This window comes from Schistocerca piceifrons, chromosome 8 (assembly GCF_021461385.2).
Source record: "Schistocerca piceifrons isolate TAMUIC-IGC-003096 chromosome 8, iqSchPice1.1, whole genome shotgun sequence".
Lineage (NCBI taxonomy): Eukaryota > Metazoa > Arthropoda > Insecta > Orthoptera > Acrididae > Schistocerca > Schistocerca piceifrons.
The window spans coordinates 446,119,783-446,135,711 of record NC_060145.1 but is presented as its reverse complement, the minus strand read 5'-3'; positions in this window follow the sequence as shown (position 1 = coordinate 446,135,711).

Here is a 15,929-nt window from a genome sequence, read left to right as displayed (position 1 = left end):
TTGGTTGGTTGATTGGGGTTGAAGGGACCAGACAGCAAGGTCATCAGTCCCTTGTTTCAAAAGTGGTCCACTGGGATGGATTTACATCTCAGAAGAGTAATAACGATAAAAGGTAAAAGGCTAAAAACGTAAAAGTGCAGTCACGTTGTCAATGGTGAACACAAAATGAGGGAATTCATAAAGTGGGCAACCCCAAGGCTATACTTGAGGCAGGAAATATCCTACCTCTGATGCAGTACAGGCAAGACCACCTGTTATTCAAAAGCTTTCAACCGCTAGAATGTTAAAGTGCGTATTGTAAAAGGAGACTAACCACATCTAAAAAGCGATAAAAACAGAGGAAAAGGGAGAGAAAAGAGGATCTTGGCCAGGGAGGGAAGTCAGGAATGTCCAAACACAGCTGTCACTGGGAGACACCCCAGCCCTCACCACCCTACCCCTACTCCAGACGGAGATTAAAAACCTTAGAACTGAAAATAAAAACTACTTTCATGGAGCAAACTGAGAACCAGTTCTACGATCCGGGAATCGTCTGCCAATATTAAAGATAAAGTGCGGGGAAGTCTGTACTTAGTATGCAGAGCCAAAAGAAGGAGGCATTCCACGAAAATGTTGGCTACTGACTGGAAGGCTCCACACCACAAAGTGGGGATGGCTCATTATGCAAAAGAAAACCATGGGTCAGCCTGGTATGGCTGATGCAGAGATGACACAGGGTGGTCGAGTCCTTTTGGGAGAGGTGGAAGGATGAATGCTGTGGGACAGGTGTCACCTTAATCACATGAAGTTTATGAGACAGGGAGCTAGCCACCCAAGAGTTGGCCCATGACTGTGCGAAGTGGGATGTGATATGAAGCCGAAAATCCGCTGCAGGAGGGGTTACAGATAATGGGGGTAAGTGACTGCTCCCACAGGCAAACGATCCCCAAGCTCATTACTTGGGATACCCACATAGCCAGGGACCCAAAGGAAGTCAATGGAACAAACAGCATGGTGAAGATCAGTGATACAGTCATCGATGGCCGAGACCAAGGGATGGCGGGACAAACACCGGTAAGGGCCTGGGAAATTGCCATCAGTTCCATAGTAAACACCCCACATGCAGTTGGCAGATGATTTTCCATGCCAACAGAGGACATGAAGGCATATCCCACACGATCGTCAGATTTAGTGACATGGGTCTAAAACAACAACAGTATCCCGAAACTCTCATGAAATTTGGCGGAAAAAACAATGGAACACCGTCAGGGGAATGGAATCTTTAGGACCTCTGCAGAGATCATCCGAATCTGGGGCCAAGGAACTAACAAAGGGGGGGGGGGGGGGTGTTGGGGAGCGAATGTGGGAGAGAGGACAAAGAAGGAAGCTGAAAATTATGTCGGAGAGATGCAAGGTGGAGCCCAACCGGTAAACCCGCCCGAGGGTGGGAATCGGGTGGGCGATGTCCTTGGTCTGGAAACAGGATAGAATAGGAAGGATGACTGGGAGAGGAGTGGACAGCGATTGCATAAGAAACCAGAAACTGGGACCGTCAAACAGAAAAGGGGGGGGGGGGATCCCAGCTTCAACCAGGAGACTATCAACAGGGCTAGTAGGGAAGGCACTGGTGGCCAAACAGATACCATGATGGTGGATCAGATCCAGGAGGTGCAGTGTGGAAGGAGCAGCCAAATCATAAACTTCACAACCATAGTCCTAGCAAGACAGCACTAAAGTCTGATAAAGGTGGAGAGCAGTGGAACAATCCACACGCCAAGAGGTATGGACAGGAAAACGAAGGACATTGAGTTTATGGAAACATCCTATCTTCAGAAGTGTGATATGAGGCAGCTAAGTGAGCTTGTAGAGAAAAAGAAGACCCAGGAAACGAAAATATGGGACCACAGGTAATCGTTGTGCATCGAGGTAGACCTCCAGATCAGGGTGGACCATAGTACAGTACCAGAAGTGGACCACCCATGATTTTAAAGGAGAGAATTGAAACCCGTGTGAGAGGGTCCATGCAGAGGCACGCCGTACAGCACCCTGGAGCTGCCGCACTGCAGAGGTCACTGAAGAGGAACTAACCCAAATGCAGAAATCATCCACATACAGCGCAGGGGTGACCAAAGACCCGACAGAGGCCATAGGTCTATCTATAGCAATGAGGAAAAGAAGTACACTCAATATGGAACACTATGGGATGCTATTCTCCTGGCTCTGTGGAGAACTAAGGACAGTACCAACTCTAACCCTGAACGACTGATGGAACAGGAACTGGCGGACAAAAATCGGGAGTGGGTCCCAAAGACCCCACTCATGAAGTGTTAGTAAGATATGATGGTATAAAGCTGCATCATAGGCCTTACGAAGGTCGAAAGAGACTGCAACCAAATGGCAGCGCTGGGAAAAAGCCTGCCAAACTGGGGATTGCAGGCGAAGTAAATGATCGATCAGAGACTGTCCCTCTCGGAAGCCACACTGTAAGTAGACAATAGAGCCTGAGATTCGAGGACCCAATTGAGCCAATGGGCTACCATCCGTACAAGTAACTTACAAACAACGTTTGTCAGACTAATTGGCCGATAGCTTTCGACAAACAGGGGGTTCTTACCAGAATTAAGGACGGGAACCACGATGCTATCCCTCCACTAAGAAGGGATGTCACCCTGGAGCCAAATACGGTTAAACACCCAGAGAAGATGTTGTCGTTGTGGGGCACTGAGATGTTGAAGCAATTAGTTATGAATGGATTCTGGGCCAGGGGCCGTATCATGAGAAGAAGAAAGTGCAGAAAGAAATTCCCATTCAGTAAAAGGTTTGTTGTAAGATTCTGACTGACAAGGGGTAAATGTAAGGCAGAAGCTTTGGCCCACTGTTTCTGGTGAAGGAAAGTAGCCGGATAGGAGGTTGATGCTGATGCTGTCACAAAATGGGTCGCAAGATGTTCTGCGAGAATCAACAGGTCCGTGCAAAGGCCATCCAGGAGGGCAAGGCCCAGGAGGGTAGACTGCTGATGGCAACCTTGGAGAGAGCGAAGTGTAGCCCATACCAGTAACACAGGGACAGTAGAACCGAGGGAAGAAACAAAGTGTTCCCAACACACCCGTTTGCTCCATTTGATTAAGTAACGGGCTTTGGTGCAAAGGCGTTTAAAGGTAATAAGATTGGCAGCAGATGGGTGCCTCTTAAGGTGTTGCAAAGCTCGACGGCGATCACAGATGGTAATGGCAATGGCCGTACTCCACCACATCACCACAGGACTTGCCAGCGGCGAAATGATCCACATGAGCATGGGATAGCAAGGGTAGCAGCATGAACAATCGCTTCAGACACGTCACGCAGGATGTCATCAATACAACCCATCAAAGAAGAAGAAAAAATGACCCGTGCAGTATATAGAGGCCAATTGGCGCATTGGAAAGACCAACGAGGTACCCTGTCCATCGGGGAGCGGGAAGGGAGCGACAGAATCAACGGGAAATGGTCACTATCACAAAGGTCGTTGTGTGGCGACCAGTGTAATGAAGGGAGGAGGGAGTGAGAAGAAAGAGAAAGATCAATGGCAGAAAAAGTACCATGACCAGCACTGACGGGAGCCATCATTAAGAAGGCACAAGTCGTGGTCTGCAAGAAACTGATCTATGAGAAGACTCCGACTAGATAGAAATGCACTGTCCCACAAGGGATGATGAGCATTAAAATCCCCGAGAAGGAGGAAGGGAGGAGGAAGTTGCTTAAGAAGAGCAGTTAAGGCAGCAGGTGTAAGAGTCCTGTCAGGAGGGGGATAAAGATTGCAGACTGTGACCCCAGAGTCCAGGTGGACCCTAACAGCAACCACTTCCAGTGTAGTTTGAAGAGGAATCCACACGTTAGCAACGTCTATATGGACCAACGTACACACGTCACTAGAGGCCTGCAGGGGCCCGACATGATTGCGACAGAAAGCACAGAACCCACAGATAGTCGGTGAGTGATCATAAGCAAAATGGGATTCCTGTAGAACAACACAAGCTGCAGAGTAAAACGAAATAAGGGATTTCAACTCCGGAAGGTGACGCTAATATCCATTACAATTCCATTGGATAACTACAGAACAATGATTCAAATGGGGGGGTGAACAGGCTAAAGCTGGTCATGTCGCCGGGTCACCATCCGTCACCGACAAGGAGGGGGGTGGCATCCATGAAGAGCAGGTCAGAGTCAGGTTGTGAATGTGGGGATGGGACATCTGGCGACATCAGAGGCTGCTTGTCCTCGGACTTATGTTTCTTCTTCTTTTCTGTTTGAGATCTAGGAGGGCTGTGCTGCAAAAAGGAGCCACCTGCAGCTAGATCTGGAACAGAAAGAGAGTGGGTGATGTTGGGGCCCACAGACTGTGGTTCTCGTGGTCGTCGTGTGGCAGCACACATTTGGCCTGAAAGGTGCCAGGAGGGGGTGGGGGTTCCCGGGAGAGGCGTCCTTGACCAGCAGATGTGGTAGAAGTGGCACACTTCTCTGGCAAGGTGGGGGTGTGGGGCCCAGAGGGGAGGGTGTGGGGACCACAGGGGAGGGGGGAGGAGAGGGGTTCAGGACTGGGGTAAGGAAGGGGAGGAAGGGGTGAAGATGTAATTAAAGTACAGCTAGATGTCACTGACATAGTATCAGACGTGCATACTTCTTATGAGCCTCAGCGTACATTAGATGGTCAAGGGATCTTCTTTTCCTTCTTATAAGAAGGGCAATCCGGTGAACGTGGAGAATGGCTGCCATGACAATTGACACACACTGGAGGGTGAAAACAGGAACTTCTCTCATGGAGTGGATGTCCACATTCACCACAGAGAGGGATCTGCGAACAGTGTGTAACACCATAGCTTACACACTACAAACCTTTTGTTGATTCATTTCTGTTTTGTTCAACATCCTATCGTTGAACTTCTGTAATTAGTGTATGATTAATTCGATTCTGTAATGAAGTGTAATCTCTGTAATATGCACAATATGAGCAAATGATATGTTTTGTCTTTCTCACATAATCTCTTTGGTTATCTTTGAGGTTGAATAATTTTGTTTAAATAATTTTGTGTAGAGCTACCAATATGTGCAAATGTTCTGTTTTATTTAATATGTTTGGTTGCTGTTATGTAAACTGCTGACTTTCACTTAGGGTTCCTAGTTATTTTGTAAGTAAAAGATGGTGTGGTTCCTCTCGGGAATGGAACTGTGTAGCACACGCAAAATGTGGTGGGCATGGATAGAAAGGTGAAGCTAAGAGTCAGTAAGGGATGAGCTACTGAACCACCAACAGCTCACGAAAAGGTTGTGAATTGTGCTGGTGCCGAGAGGGGCTTTTTGTGAAGTTTCCCAATGTGACAGAACCTTGGATGGATGCAGTAGCTAGCTGGAATTATGTTGTAATTGATATCTACCATCGCCACCAAGAAATGACAGGGTCCAGCAATTCTACCTGCAAATCCACCTACCAACATGCACTCGCCACCACATTGCACAATCACTGTAATTAAACAGAAGAACTATAATAATGTACAGTGAAGAATCAGCTCATTGGATGTTATAGTGTTCTCAAATATAAGGTAACTTATAACTGAATTTATGTACCTACCTTGATTTTTTCTTTATCACAACACATCTCAGGTTTCTCTCCATTTGAATTATGACTACTGAGTATCCCTGTTGAGAAAAAAAATGAAAGCTTCAAAGTCAAACAGTTAATTAAATAATGTTGTTTGATATTTGGTAAGAAGGGAGTATTCAGATTTACTGTGGATTTGGTAAAACTGTGGGAGGTAGTAAATGTAGCTTTCTGAAAGCCTCCCAGTGCTTGAAGGAGTCCAATTTAAAGTTTTGTGTACTTTAAAAGTTACCTATTTAATCATTGACTTGAAAGTAGAAAACTGTAGTAATAAAGATGATTTGCTGTTACTTTTAAAAATTAAATGTTCTGAAAACTGATGCTTATAAAGTTTTGCTTAGTTAATGATCATAGGGCTGCCTGTTGTAAATTTTAAAAGGTGAGTCAGTTTTTTACAAATCTGTCAATATTGTGTCTCACTGCAGAAAAAGACGTGAACTGCATTTGTGGAAAGTTATTTACTCATGTTTGCTAAGTGCTTGTCTCTCTTGTGTATTGGAAGTACATGTTAATAGTGTAACAGTATCCATAGTTTGTCTATTGTAACAAGTAACACAAAGACCACTATCTATGAGAACATTAACTTCTATTATTCAAGGGACAGTGAGAAATATGTTGCTAATGAATTTTTTCCCATGTCAGTTAGAAAAGTAATTGGTAAAAGAAAGATTAAACCTATGCCAAATTTATAATTTTGCAGTGAACTTTATTTACATCTCATCTCAGATAGGAAAATGTTTGAAAAGTGAGACTAAATCTATGCTTAATTGTATGTTTCTAAAGTGCACTTTAATAGTAATATAGTTATATTATTCAAACCATTCAGTTTGACCAAGCCTTGAGGGTAAAAGTGTATGTCACTTTCTGTTGTCCTTAAGCAAAAAGTCTTGTTCTCCTATAACTGTTAGTTCTTTCTTTAACGTTAACATCTGTTAGTGGCAGAGTTCATTGCACTTTCATGTGATAAACTATAGGGTGTGTCTGTCCATTAAAGTTACCCATATCTATTTTCTTGAACAAGAATGTTACTCATTCTTATGCCTAATTAGGCTGGCGACCGTTTTTATTATCATTTGGACACTGTGGATAGGCAAAATATTGTTTGTTATTGTTTAAATATTTATGTAATTCTGACTTTCACTTCTGATAAGCCACCTCCGTTAGGTAAATTGCGGTCAACACAACAAAACTCCTTTCAGAGGGTAACACTGCGTTGCTTTATACCACAATTGCTTTAACAAGACAGTTCCATTTTACGATCTGCTTCCAACTTTAAAGTTATGGTATGGCAGAAGCAGACGGTAGTGTTATAAGTGGGAAGACATGTCCAAAACGCGAGAACTTAAAACATCTCATAGGTGGTGGGATGTACAGCTTCACATCACATCGATAAATGATAATCTTGACCTGCTCAGGGAGGCTATCCCCTCCAAAGGTCAGGATAAGGGTACAAGTATCAATGAGATTGTCCTTCGGGCCCTGCTGAACACACCGAACAAAGTGAACACCCCACTGTCCTAGAATGTCCCTAGTCTGAATATGGTTCAAGGTGTAATTTTTCACAGGAACCTCATACTTCAAAGACTGGTGGGAGGTACCAACACAGGAATTGTGCCAAGATGGTCACAGGCACGAAGGGCTGCAGATTGGGCAGCTGAAGCAGTTTTGATCAACAACAAACCTGACTGCATCTTGCTCAGAGAGTCCACTTCGCCAATCTTGTCTACAATGTGTTCCACAAAAAATGTATTGGTGAAAGTATCCCCATCAGTCCTGGTGCAAACCAGATAGTGGGGGAAAGGTTTCGCCCCTAGCCGATGAGCCTGACCCTCCTCCCAGGGGTAGCCATGGAAGGGAAGGCCAAAGGGGCAGCACTAAAAGAATCACTTCCATTCGAAGAGATGGCCATAGAAGAATGGCCCGAGTTCTGAGCCCGTATGCATTTCATTTGCATAGCGTCCATCCTGATACCACCCACTCCGATCAGGGACTCTCCCCACGGGCACCACCCAGCAACAGCAAGGGCTGTCTGGCACGGCATCCATTGCCGGGAGTTCCGATGCTCCAAGATGACAAGCAGCCACTCCTAGGCTTACATGAGGAGGTCACAGCTCAGGTATCCAAAAGGGTACATAGCGACCCCACCACACGGGCTGGCTACAGTGGTGGCTATGTACCCTAGCATCAGACAATGATGTGAAGGAAAAGATGGAAGGAACTAGGAGGGCACACGCCGGAGACACTAGGTAAGGTGCTCTTCCTAAAATGGCTCGAACTATGGAATAGAAATTTAGAAATGGAGGTCAAACCCCAGAGGAGGACCAGAGAATGACAAAAGGATGGGGTAGTTACTCAACAAAACCATATCACAAAGCCAACATAACCAGGGGGATAGCGGGGCCAACATAAACAAGGACACCAAGACAGGGAGAGGAGAAGGCGAAGGGGAAGGAACAAGGACAGAAAAGGAGGGGAAGGGTAAGGAAATGCAGCCCAGGAAAGAAGGAAGGCTGCAATAGCTCGGGGCCCCGTACTCGCTGCGCACGTACTCACAAAAGTACCGTGAGTCCCCTGGGAGGTTAGTAGATAAAATTGAAAACAGAACGATATTTCAAGTGACCACGGTAGCGAACATTACAAAGGTGCAAATGGAGAATTTCCATAGGAAAGGACGCAGGGCACAATGCTACTCTTGCCAAAGGTTAAATCGCATTCGCTATTGCAGTGTTGAAGGGAGTGGGAAACCACACAACTGCGACAATGTGAAATTCACTCTTGTCTGATCACCTGCCAGTGATATTCTATCTGGAGGTCAGAGGGGAGCTAATGCAGAGCTGTCGAAGGCCACTAGGGAAAGTCAACTGGGACCAGTTTGAGAGAGCCTGCAAGGCTCGCTCAACGACATCCCAGACCCTGCAGGGATAGGTACAGATGAGACAACATAATGCTGCGACAATACAGGTAGTAGAAAATGTACCCCCCCCCCCCCCCCAGAGGCCTACAAAGGATGAAAGACTTCTCCTGCCAGCTCCCCCCTGAGCTAATAGAAGCGATAGCCCATCAAAACTAGAAATCCAGTCACTAAGCGCCACCTCAACAGACTCACGAGAGAGCTGGAAGTAGCGGTGCAAGAAATAGGGAATGGGTAGGAAAAATAGCCAACCTACAGGTAAATGATGGGTCAGCCTGGAAAATGACGAAGTACTTCGTAAGGAAAGGTCAAAGCATCGCTCCTGTACAATTTGTGGGTGAGGTGATCTGCAAGCCTGACGCCAAGGCCAGTGCCTTGGCAGATGTCTGCAGAAAACTGCACAACTGTACAGGATCACATTGATGAGGAGCACATACGTCTTGGGCAGCAGTGGCTTCTAGTGTTCTCTGAGGGGGAAGCAGGAGCAGGTATCGAAGACTTCACAGAGGAAGTAACAGTTAAATCCCACGAAATTGTGAAAGCGAGACCAGCTAGAAAACACAATATTAATACAGCTTTCTCCAATAACCCTTCGTCCCATCTCTGCGATTTTCAGTAAAATTATATGGAGTGGCAACTTCCACAAACATGCAGAGGCGGTTGCAATTCCAAAGCAGGGCAAAGACTTCAGGCTCCCACAGAAGGCTGAATAGCATTCTACTGGTAGTCTCAAAGGAATTTCAACGCCTATATTCTAAGAGGCTAATGCTACACATAAATGCCAAGGAGATGAACTCGCCGAAGTAGTCCAGCTTCCGACGCGGACACAGCACCGAGCAACAGCTGCTATGTCTGGTGGGTGATGCGAGAGTGCCCTGGACACTCCAGAGTACACAAGGGCTGTGCTCCTTGACTTCTCTTGGGCTTTCGACTGTGTGTGTAGCATAAAGGCCTCCTCTACAAACTGTTTGTATCGGGGGTATCGAAGCCACATGTCCGACTCTTCGTGTCTTTCCTCAGGGGACAAACATTCAGTGACCATGTAGGAGAGGGCGTATCTGCAGCAAGACCAATACTGGCGGGAATACCATAGGGTTCTGTTCTCAGTACCCTGCTGCACTCCCTGTACACCTCGGACATGCCAAAGGGTAACACACTTTCGCTGGCATCAAACGTGGATGATACTATGCTTCATACTAGAAGCACAAATGTGAATCTCATGCGCCGCCACCGGCAGACGACATGTGATGCTCTATGCACATGTGCCACAAAGTGGCACCTGAAATACAATGATGCCAGAAGTCAGGCAATCATCTTCATGAAGAAAAGGATCCCCCATTGACTTACAGCCAGTGCAGATTATGGGACACCCCATCCCATGGACTCGCACCGCAAAGGACCTTGGAGTGACCCTGGACAGGCACCTCACATGGGACCCACACATGAGGGAAATTAGGGTACAGTGATTTCAGTCTTCCAAACGCTTTTCCCCTATCATGAACCCCGAGACAATCCTACCCACTCGCTGCTGTTTCTCACCCTTATAATATCAGTGATGGAATATGTGGCAGTAGTGTGGGGCAACACGGCAGACTGCCACATCCAAAGACTGCAGGACCTCAAGGACAGGGTGCTTAGAATGATCATGAAACTCCCACGTAACTTCCTCACTAGCGAACTACATAACGTCACAGGAATGCTGCCAATAAAGGAGAGAATAAAACAGACTTCTCGACTATTCTACGAAAAGTCATGCGAGTCAGAAAACAGACTGGTCTCGAACCTTGCGAACAAACCGCATAGAAAGGACAACACAAGATGGCCTGAATTGCTACGGCGGTAAACCACAGCCATAAATCACAACAACAAAAAATGCTCATCACAAAGTAGGACAAACACACACAATAGGACCAAAAACACCTAAAAACACACACCAGGTGTCGCAGGAATGACTTGCACAACCAAAAGATACATCCAGCCGTTATCTAAATAGGTAAAGAGCGAGCACAAGCGCCACTGGCATCTGAGAAGGCCAAAATGAACCTACCTGAAAACACATCCGGATGCCACACTAGTTTCATCTATTCAATCATCTTCATCGAGCATCAGCTCAGACCCAGAACAACTTGTAATAGATACCGACTTCTCAGACAGCTAACTAATTCCTCAATGGCTGAAATAGAACCAGACTCTACCCTCCACCTCAGGAATGGCAAGAGAGTAACTCGCATGCGAACAGAAAAGCCCCCATAAAACACAAGTGAAGAACGAACAACAACAGCAATCGCTAGACATCAAAAACATCGCGGTGCCAACGCAGAAGGTGGCACAAGAGAACAACAAGAAAAAAGGCCACAAGACCGGACTCGACTCTGTACAGCGAACCAGGCACTAGCTACCACACGAGTCAGGGACACTGCGCAACCCACAATCAATGCACTGCAAAACATAATGGTAAATGCGGCCCAAATAGCAAAGCCGACACAAACCAGAGGCAGTCTCAAAAACTGCTATTGGGGGTATTTTTTTAAGGTGAACATAACACGAAACGGCCAAATACAAGACAAACTGATAGGGGCTCTCTGCACCACATACAAAGGAGACAGCATAATCTACCAAGACACCAACTCAGACGACTCTTACGTTCTTAAGCAAGAATTCAGAAAGAGAAGAAGAGAGTTCCACACATAAACTAAAAGCGGTCATCAAAAGACTCACGCCACACTAGAGCCCAGATCAGGTAAAACAAGTGCTACTTGAAAGTGGCTTCCAAGTGCAGGGCATATATCAAATGGCACAACCACAGACAGAAACAGATGTCGAAGGCAGAACCATCTCTGGCCCTCAGAGGAAGACAAGAAATTTCCAGGTCAGTCTACTAAACAGAGTATAATGAAGCACAACACTTTGGTTGCAAAGACTACTTCATATGGCCATCTCAGCAGAACTTTATAAAAAGCCAATGAGTCCAACACATTGTTACATTTACCATCGTTTCAGACACACAGCACAGCAATATAACATGGCCCCAAAGTGTGCGAAATGTCCTGGACCACACTTATCCACTACTTGCACAAAACCAAGGGACACTCCAACCACCTGTACAAACTCCAAAAGGGCTCAAATGGCTCCGAGCACAATGGGACCTAACTTCTGAGATCTTCAGTCCCTTGGAACTTAGAACTACTTAAACCTAACTAACCTAAGGACATCACAGACATCCATGCCCGAGGCAGGATTTGAACCTGCGACCATAGCAGTCGTGCAATTCCAGACTGTAGCGCCTAGAACCGCTCGGCCACTTCGGCTGGCAAACTCCAAAAGGGACCACCCCACATTCTATAGGGGTTGTCCTGTTGAAAAACCACCACCACCACCAAAACCACCACCACCACAACCACTGGTCACAACAGAGTCTACCAACAACAACAACAACAACAACAAGGCACAAAACCCAATACCCACAGAACCCAGCACCGAAAATTATTAGACATTAGCCCAGGTTGTTAAAACAAAACCCCAACCACAATCTCTGTCTCTATCAATAACGCAAAGACGTCTTACAAACCCACCCGAACAGTCAGTTGCCACCCAGCTAACCCCCCTCCCCTAAAAGGAAGAAAACACCCCTCTCCTTCCCCAGGAACCATACTTCCACCAATAACAGACTCCTCAGTGGAACCCTTACTCACGCTATCGCCAGCAACAACCCTTACAGAAGAAATCCCATCGCTACCACCAACATGCCAGCAGCACATGCAAGATCCCATCCCCCTCCCACACACAACCTCTCGCAATGAATCAAATATCAGCAGCACTGACATCACAGCATCTCCAAGCCAAGAACTGAACATCAACCCTGAGCACAACAACCAGGGGAATAAATCAAGCTGAAAACAGCCATGGCACTTTCTCACATAGATCATCAGCTTCATCCAAAAGTTATTAACCACCGACCTCTTCTCAAAATTGAAAGAAATAATCAATCAAATCTTAACAACCCCAGCCAGACACCTTCACCAAAGAATTACTGTTCTTCACCACCATACTCCCAGTGTTTTCTGATGGCGGCTACCAGGCAACATACACCATTGCTAGCCGGAATGCTGATGGAATGTTCTATGACCAATACGAGCTGGAGATGTTCCTTGAAGACTACGGCGTCCATGTAGTACTATTAAATGAAACCCACCTTACCCTTGATGAATAATTCAGAATTAAAAATTACATCTTAATTCGGACTGATCGCCCTAACAGACGGGGTGGCGGAGCTGGAGTCCTATTAAAACATCGCATTTGTCACTGACAAATCACCATCCCTCCATTAATCATCGAAATCATGCTAAACCAGCACCCCACAGTCCTGGTGTCAACCTGTCGCCCCCCCTCCCAAATCACACAGTGATCTGGGGGGGTGGGGGGTGGAGCTGAATGCCAAACACAGGCATGGGGTTGCCATACTAGAAACCCAAATGAGAACCAACTGCTAAGGTACCTAGATACCCATCCAGCAGTCCAAGTGGTAGTGCCAGAAGAACCCACCCACTTTCCATACATTCATGGCACCTGCCTGACAAGCCGGACATCCTTCTCCTGAAAAACATTGTCCTGGCCACAACCACAGAAGTCATAAATACAGCAAGGGTAAGGGTAAGGGTAAGGGTAACGTTATGTTTATGTTGCGTTAGGTGAAGGTTGCTACAATTATCTCAGTCCCTAAACCCAAAAAAGATCATCTGTTCCCACAAAACTACAGCCTATCTCCCTATTAAATCACCTTTCAATACTTCTCGAAATCCTCATCCTAAACGCCCTACTTAAATTCTTAAATGACAGCCCCATACTTACCCCCAAGCAATTTGGTTTTCATACTGATCATAGCACCACCCAACAAGCCATCCGCCAGGTGAAGCATATCTGTGCCGAGAAACAACATGGAAACAGTACATATTCCTCGACATAGAGAAGGCATTCGACAATGTCTGGCATGATGGCCAACTCTACAATCTGTTGAAGTTAAATTGCCCAAACCACCTGTTCAAGCTGACACACGCATTTTTGACAGGCACAAAGTTTTTCATTTCAGTCTATGGGCGAAAAGCCCGATAACAGAATTACAAGCGGGTGTCCCACAGCCATCTGTGATTGGCCCCCTCTACTTGTGTTCGCAAATGATATCCTCAAAGAACCGGGAGGAAAAATAGCGCTCTATGGCATTGACACGGCGCTATATCATGGTAGGCATAATATAAACTGTTTAACATACAGCCTCCAACCACACCTAAACAAAATCAACTGGTGCAACTTATGGAAAGTCAAAATAAAACCAGGCAAGTGCCAAGCTAAAAATTTTCCCCCACAAAATCAAGAGACCCAATATAAACCTGAACCACACCAGACAGAAATAAAATACCTAGAGCTTCACATTGATGAAAACCAAACATTTAAAGAACGTATTACACAGGCTAAAAACAAAGATTCGGCCTGCCTCTACCAACTATACCCCCTCCTCATGGGTAGGGGCTTAACAACGGAGGCAAAGCTCCAAATCTGGAAAACCATAGAACTGGCAGTCATCCTCTATGGATACGAGGTATGGAACATGGTGGCAGACACTCACCTGGCCTCCCTAGAGGTAGTTCAAAGTAAAATGTTCCGAATAATCTCTGATGCCCCATGGATCTCCCGCAACGAGGAAATTAGCGTTTGCTAGGTCAACCCACACTCACTCATCTCATAATAACAAGGTCAGAAAACTTCTATGAAACCACTCATGCCTCACCATTTCCCCACATCCTTTCTCTGGGTTAGGATATTCATCCTACCCACAGAACTCCCGCCACCACCATCCACCGTCAATTCAGAGGATAACCTCTGCTCCACTTCAGCCACTACCATCACAACCATCATTAGCACAAAACTAGTCAACTAGTCAACTTTCACCTAAAAACCATATAAACATCATATACCAGGGGAATAGTACCTCCAATCCATTACAGACAAAAAGGCCTCATCAAATTCGTAGGACCCATTTCGTAAGTCAAGACGTGAACACGACGCCAGTACTTCAAACTCCATTGGGGCATCAACCCCACCCATATTAGGTCGGCCAATTACGGTGAGACCAGGACACTTTCCGAGGTGAGCTACTGAAGTGGACGACGCTCGTTTGCTTGCGCTCATTCACCTTTGTGTGAGACTCATCCTAGGGACACACTGCCGCTTCGTACTGGCTTTGTCCGCTTTCTTGAAGCTCGCGTCTCAGCTCTCGCTGGAAGTTCATTAGCGGTATCGGCGTGGTTGCCGTCTGCTTGACTACCGAGGTGCTGTGGGGTTGGTCTGGAATCATGGGCGAGATCGTGTGCTCTTCAAAAGAAAGCAAAATAATCGGGTGTGTGTTCGCGTCAGACGATTGAGCTGCTGGGTTGGGGACCTTGCACACCTTGTGTATGAGGATGGCATAGCAGGCTGGGTGAACACTCCGTGGCGAAATAAACCGTCCGTGAATACCGTGCTATAGACGATACGAAGTATCGCAATCCAGGGATTGTTGTTCTGCAAGGTTGATGGTGTTTAGACAGCAACCAGCCACAAATTTATTTTCGGTTCCTTTATTGAAAGGGTACCGTTACCGGTTTCGAATCGCTACGATTCATCTTCAGACAGTTTTCATACTTTCTATATTTCTCATTACCTGGCGAGGTAAGCTTAATGCAATTTTGTCATATTATGACATGGTTGGAGACTGTGGCTGTTATTTGAAGACAAATGTTGATGGTGTTGAGATAGCAACCAACCACAAATTTATTTTCGGTTCGTTTATTGAAAGGGTACTGTTACCGGTTTTGAATCGTTATAATTCATCTTCAGACGGTTTTCATGCTTTGTATATTTCTTATTACCTGGTGAGGTACGCTTACCTCGCCAGGTAATGAGAAATATACAAAGCATTTTGTCATATGATGACAAAATTGCATTAAGCCTATCTCTCCAGTTAATGAGAAATATACAAAGCATGAAAACCGTCTGAAGATGAAACTTAACGATTCAAAACCGGTAACAGACCCTTTCAATAAAGAACCGAAAATAAATTTGTGGCTGGTTGCTGTCTCAACACCATCAACATTTGTCTTCAAATAACAGCCACAGTCTCCAACCATGTCATCACATGACAAAATTGCTCTGCAAGGTACCACGCAATTGCTAGGAGTAGGTTCCATCTCTGCCACGGAGGTAATAGTGGAATCCTTCCACTCAAAATGTGGCCCCAGTCAATGTCACCGCTACCAGCTCTACGGCCATGGTAGCAGAAAATGTAACCTAAAACCATGCTGTGTGAAGTGTGCAGGAGAGCACTTCACAACAACCTGCCAAAGGCAATAAAACGACCGGCTAAAATGCTGT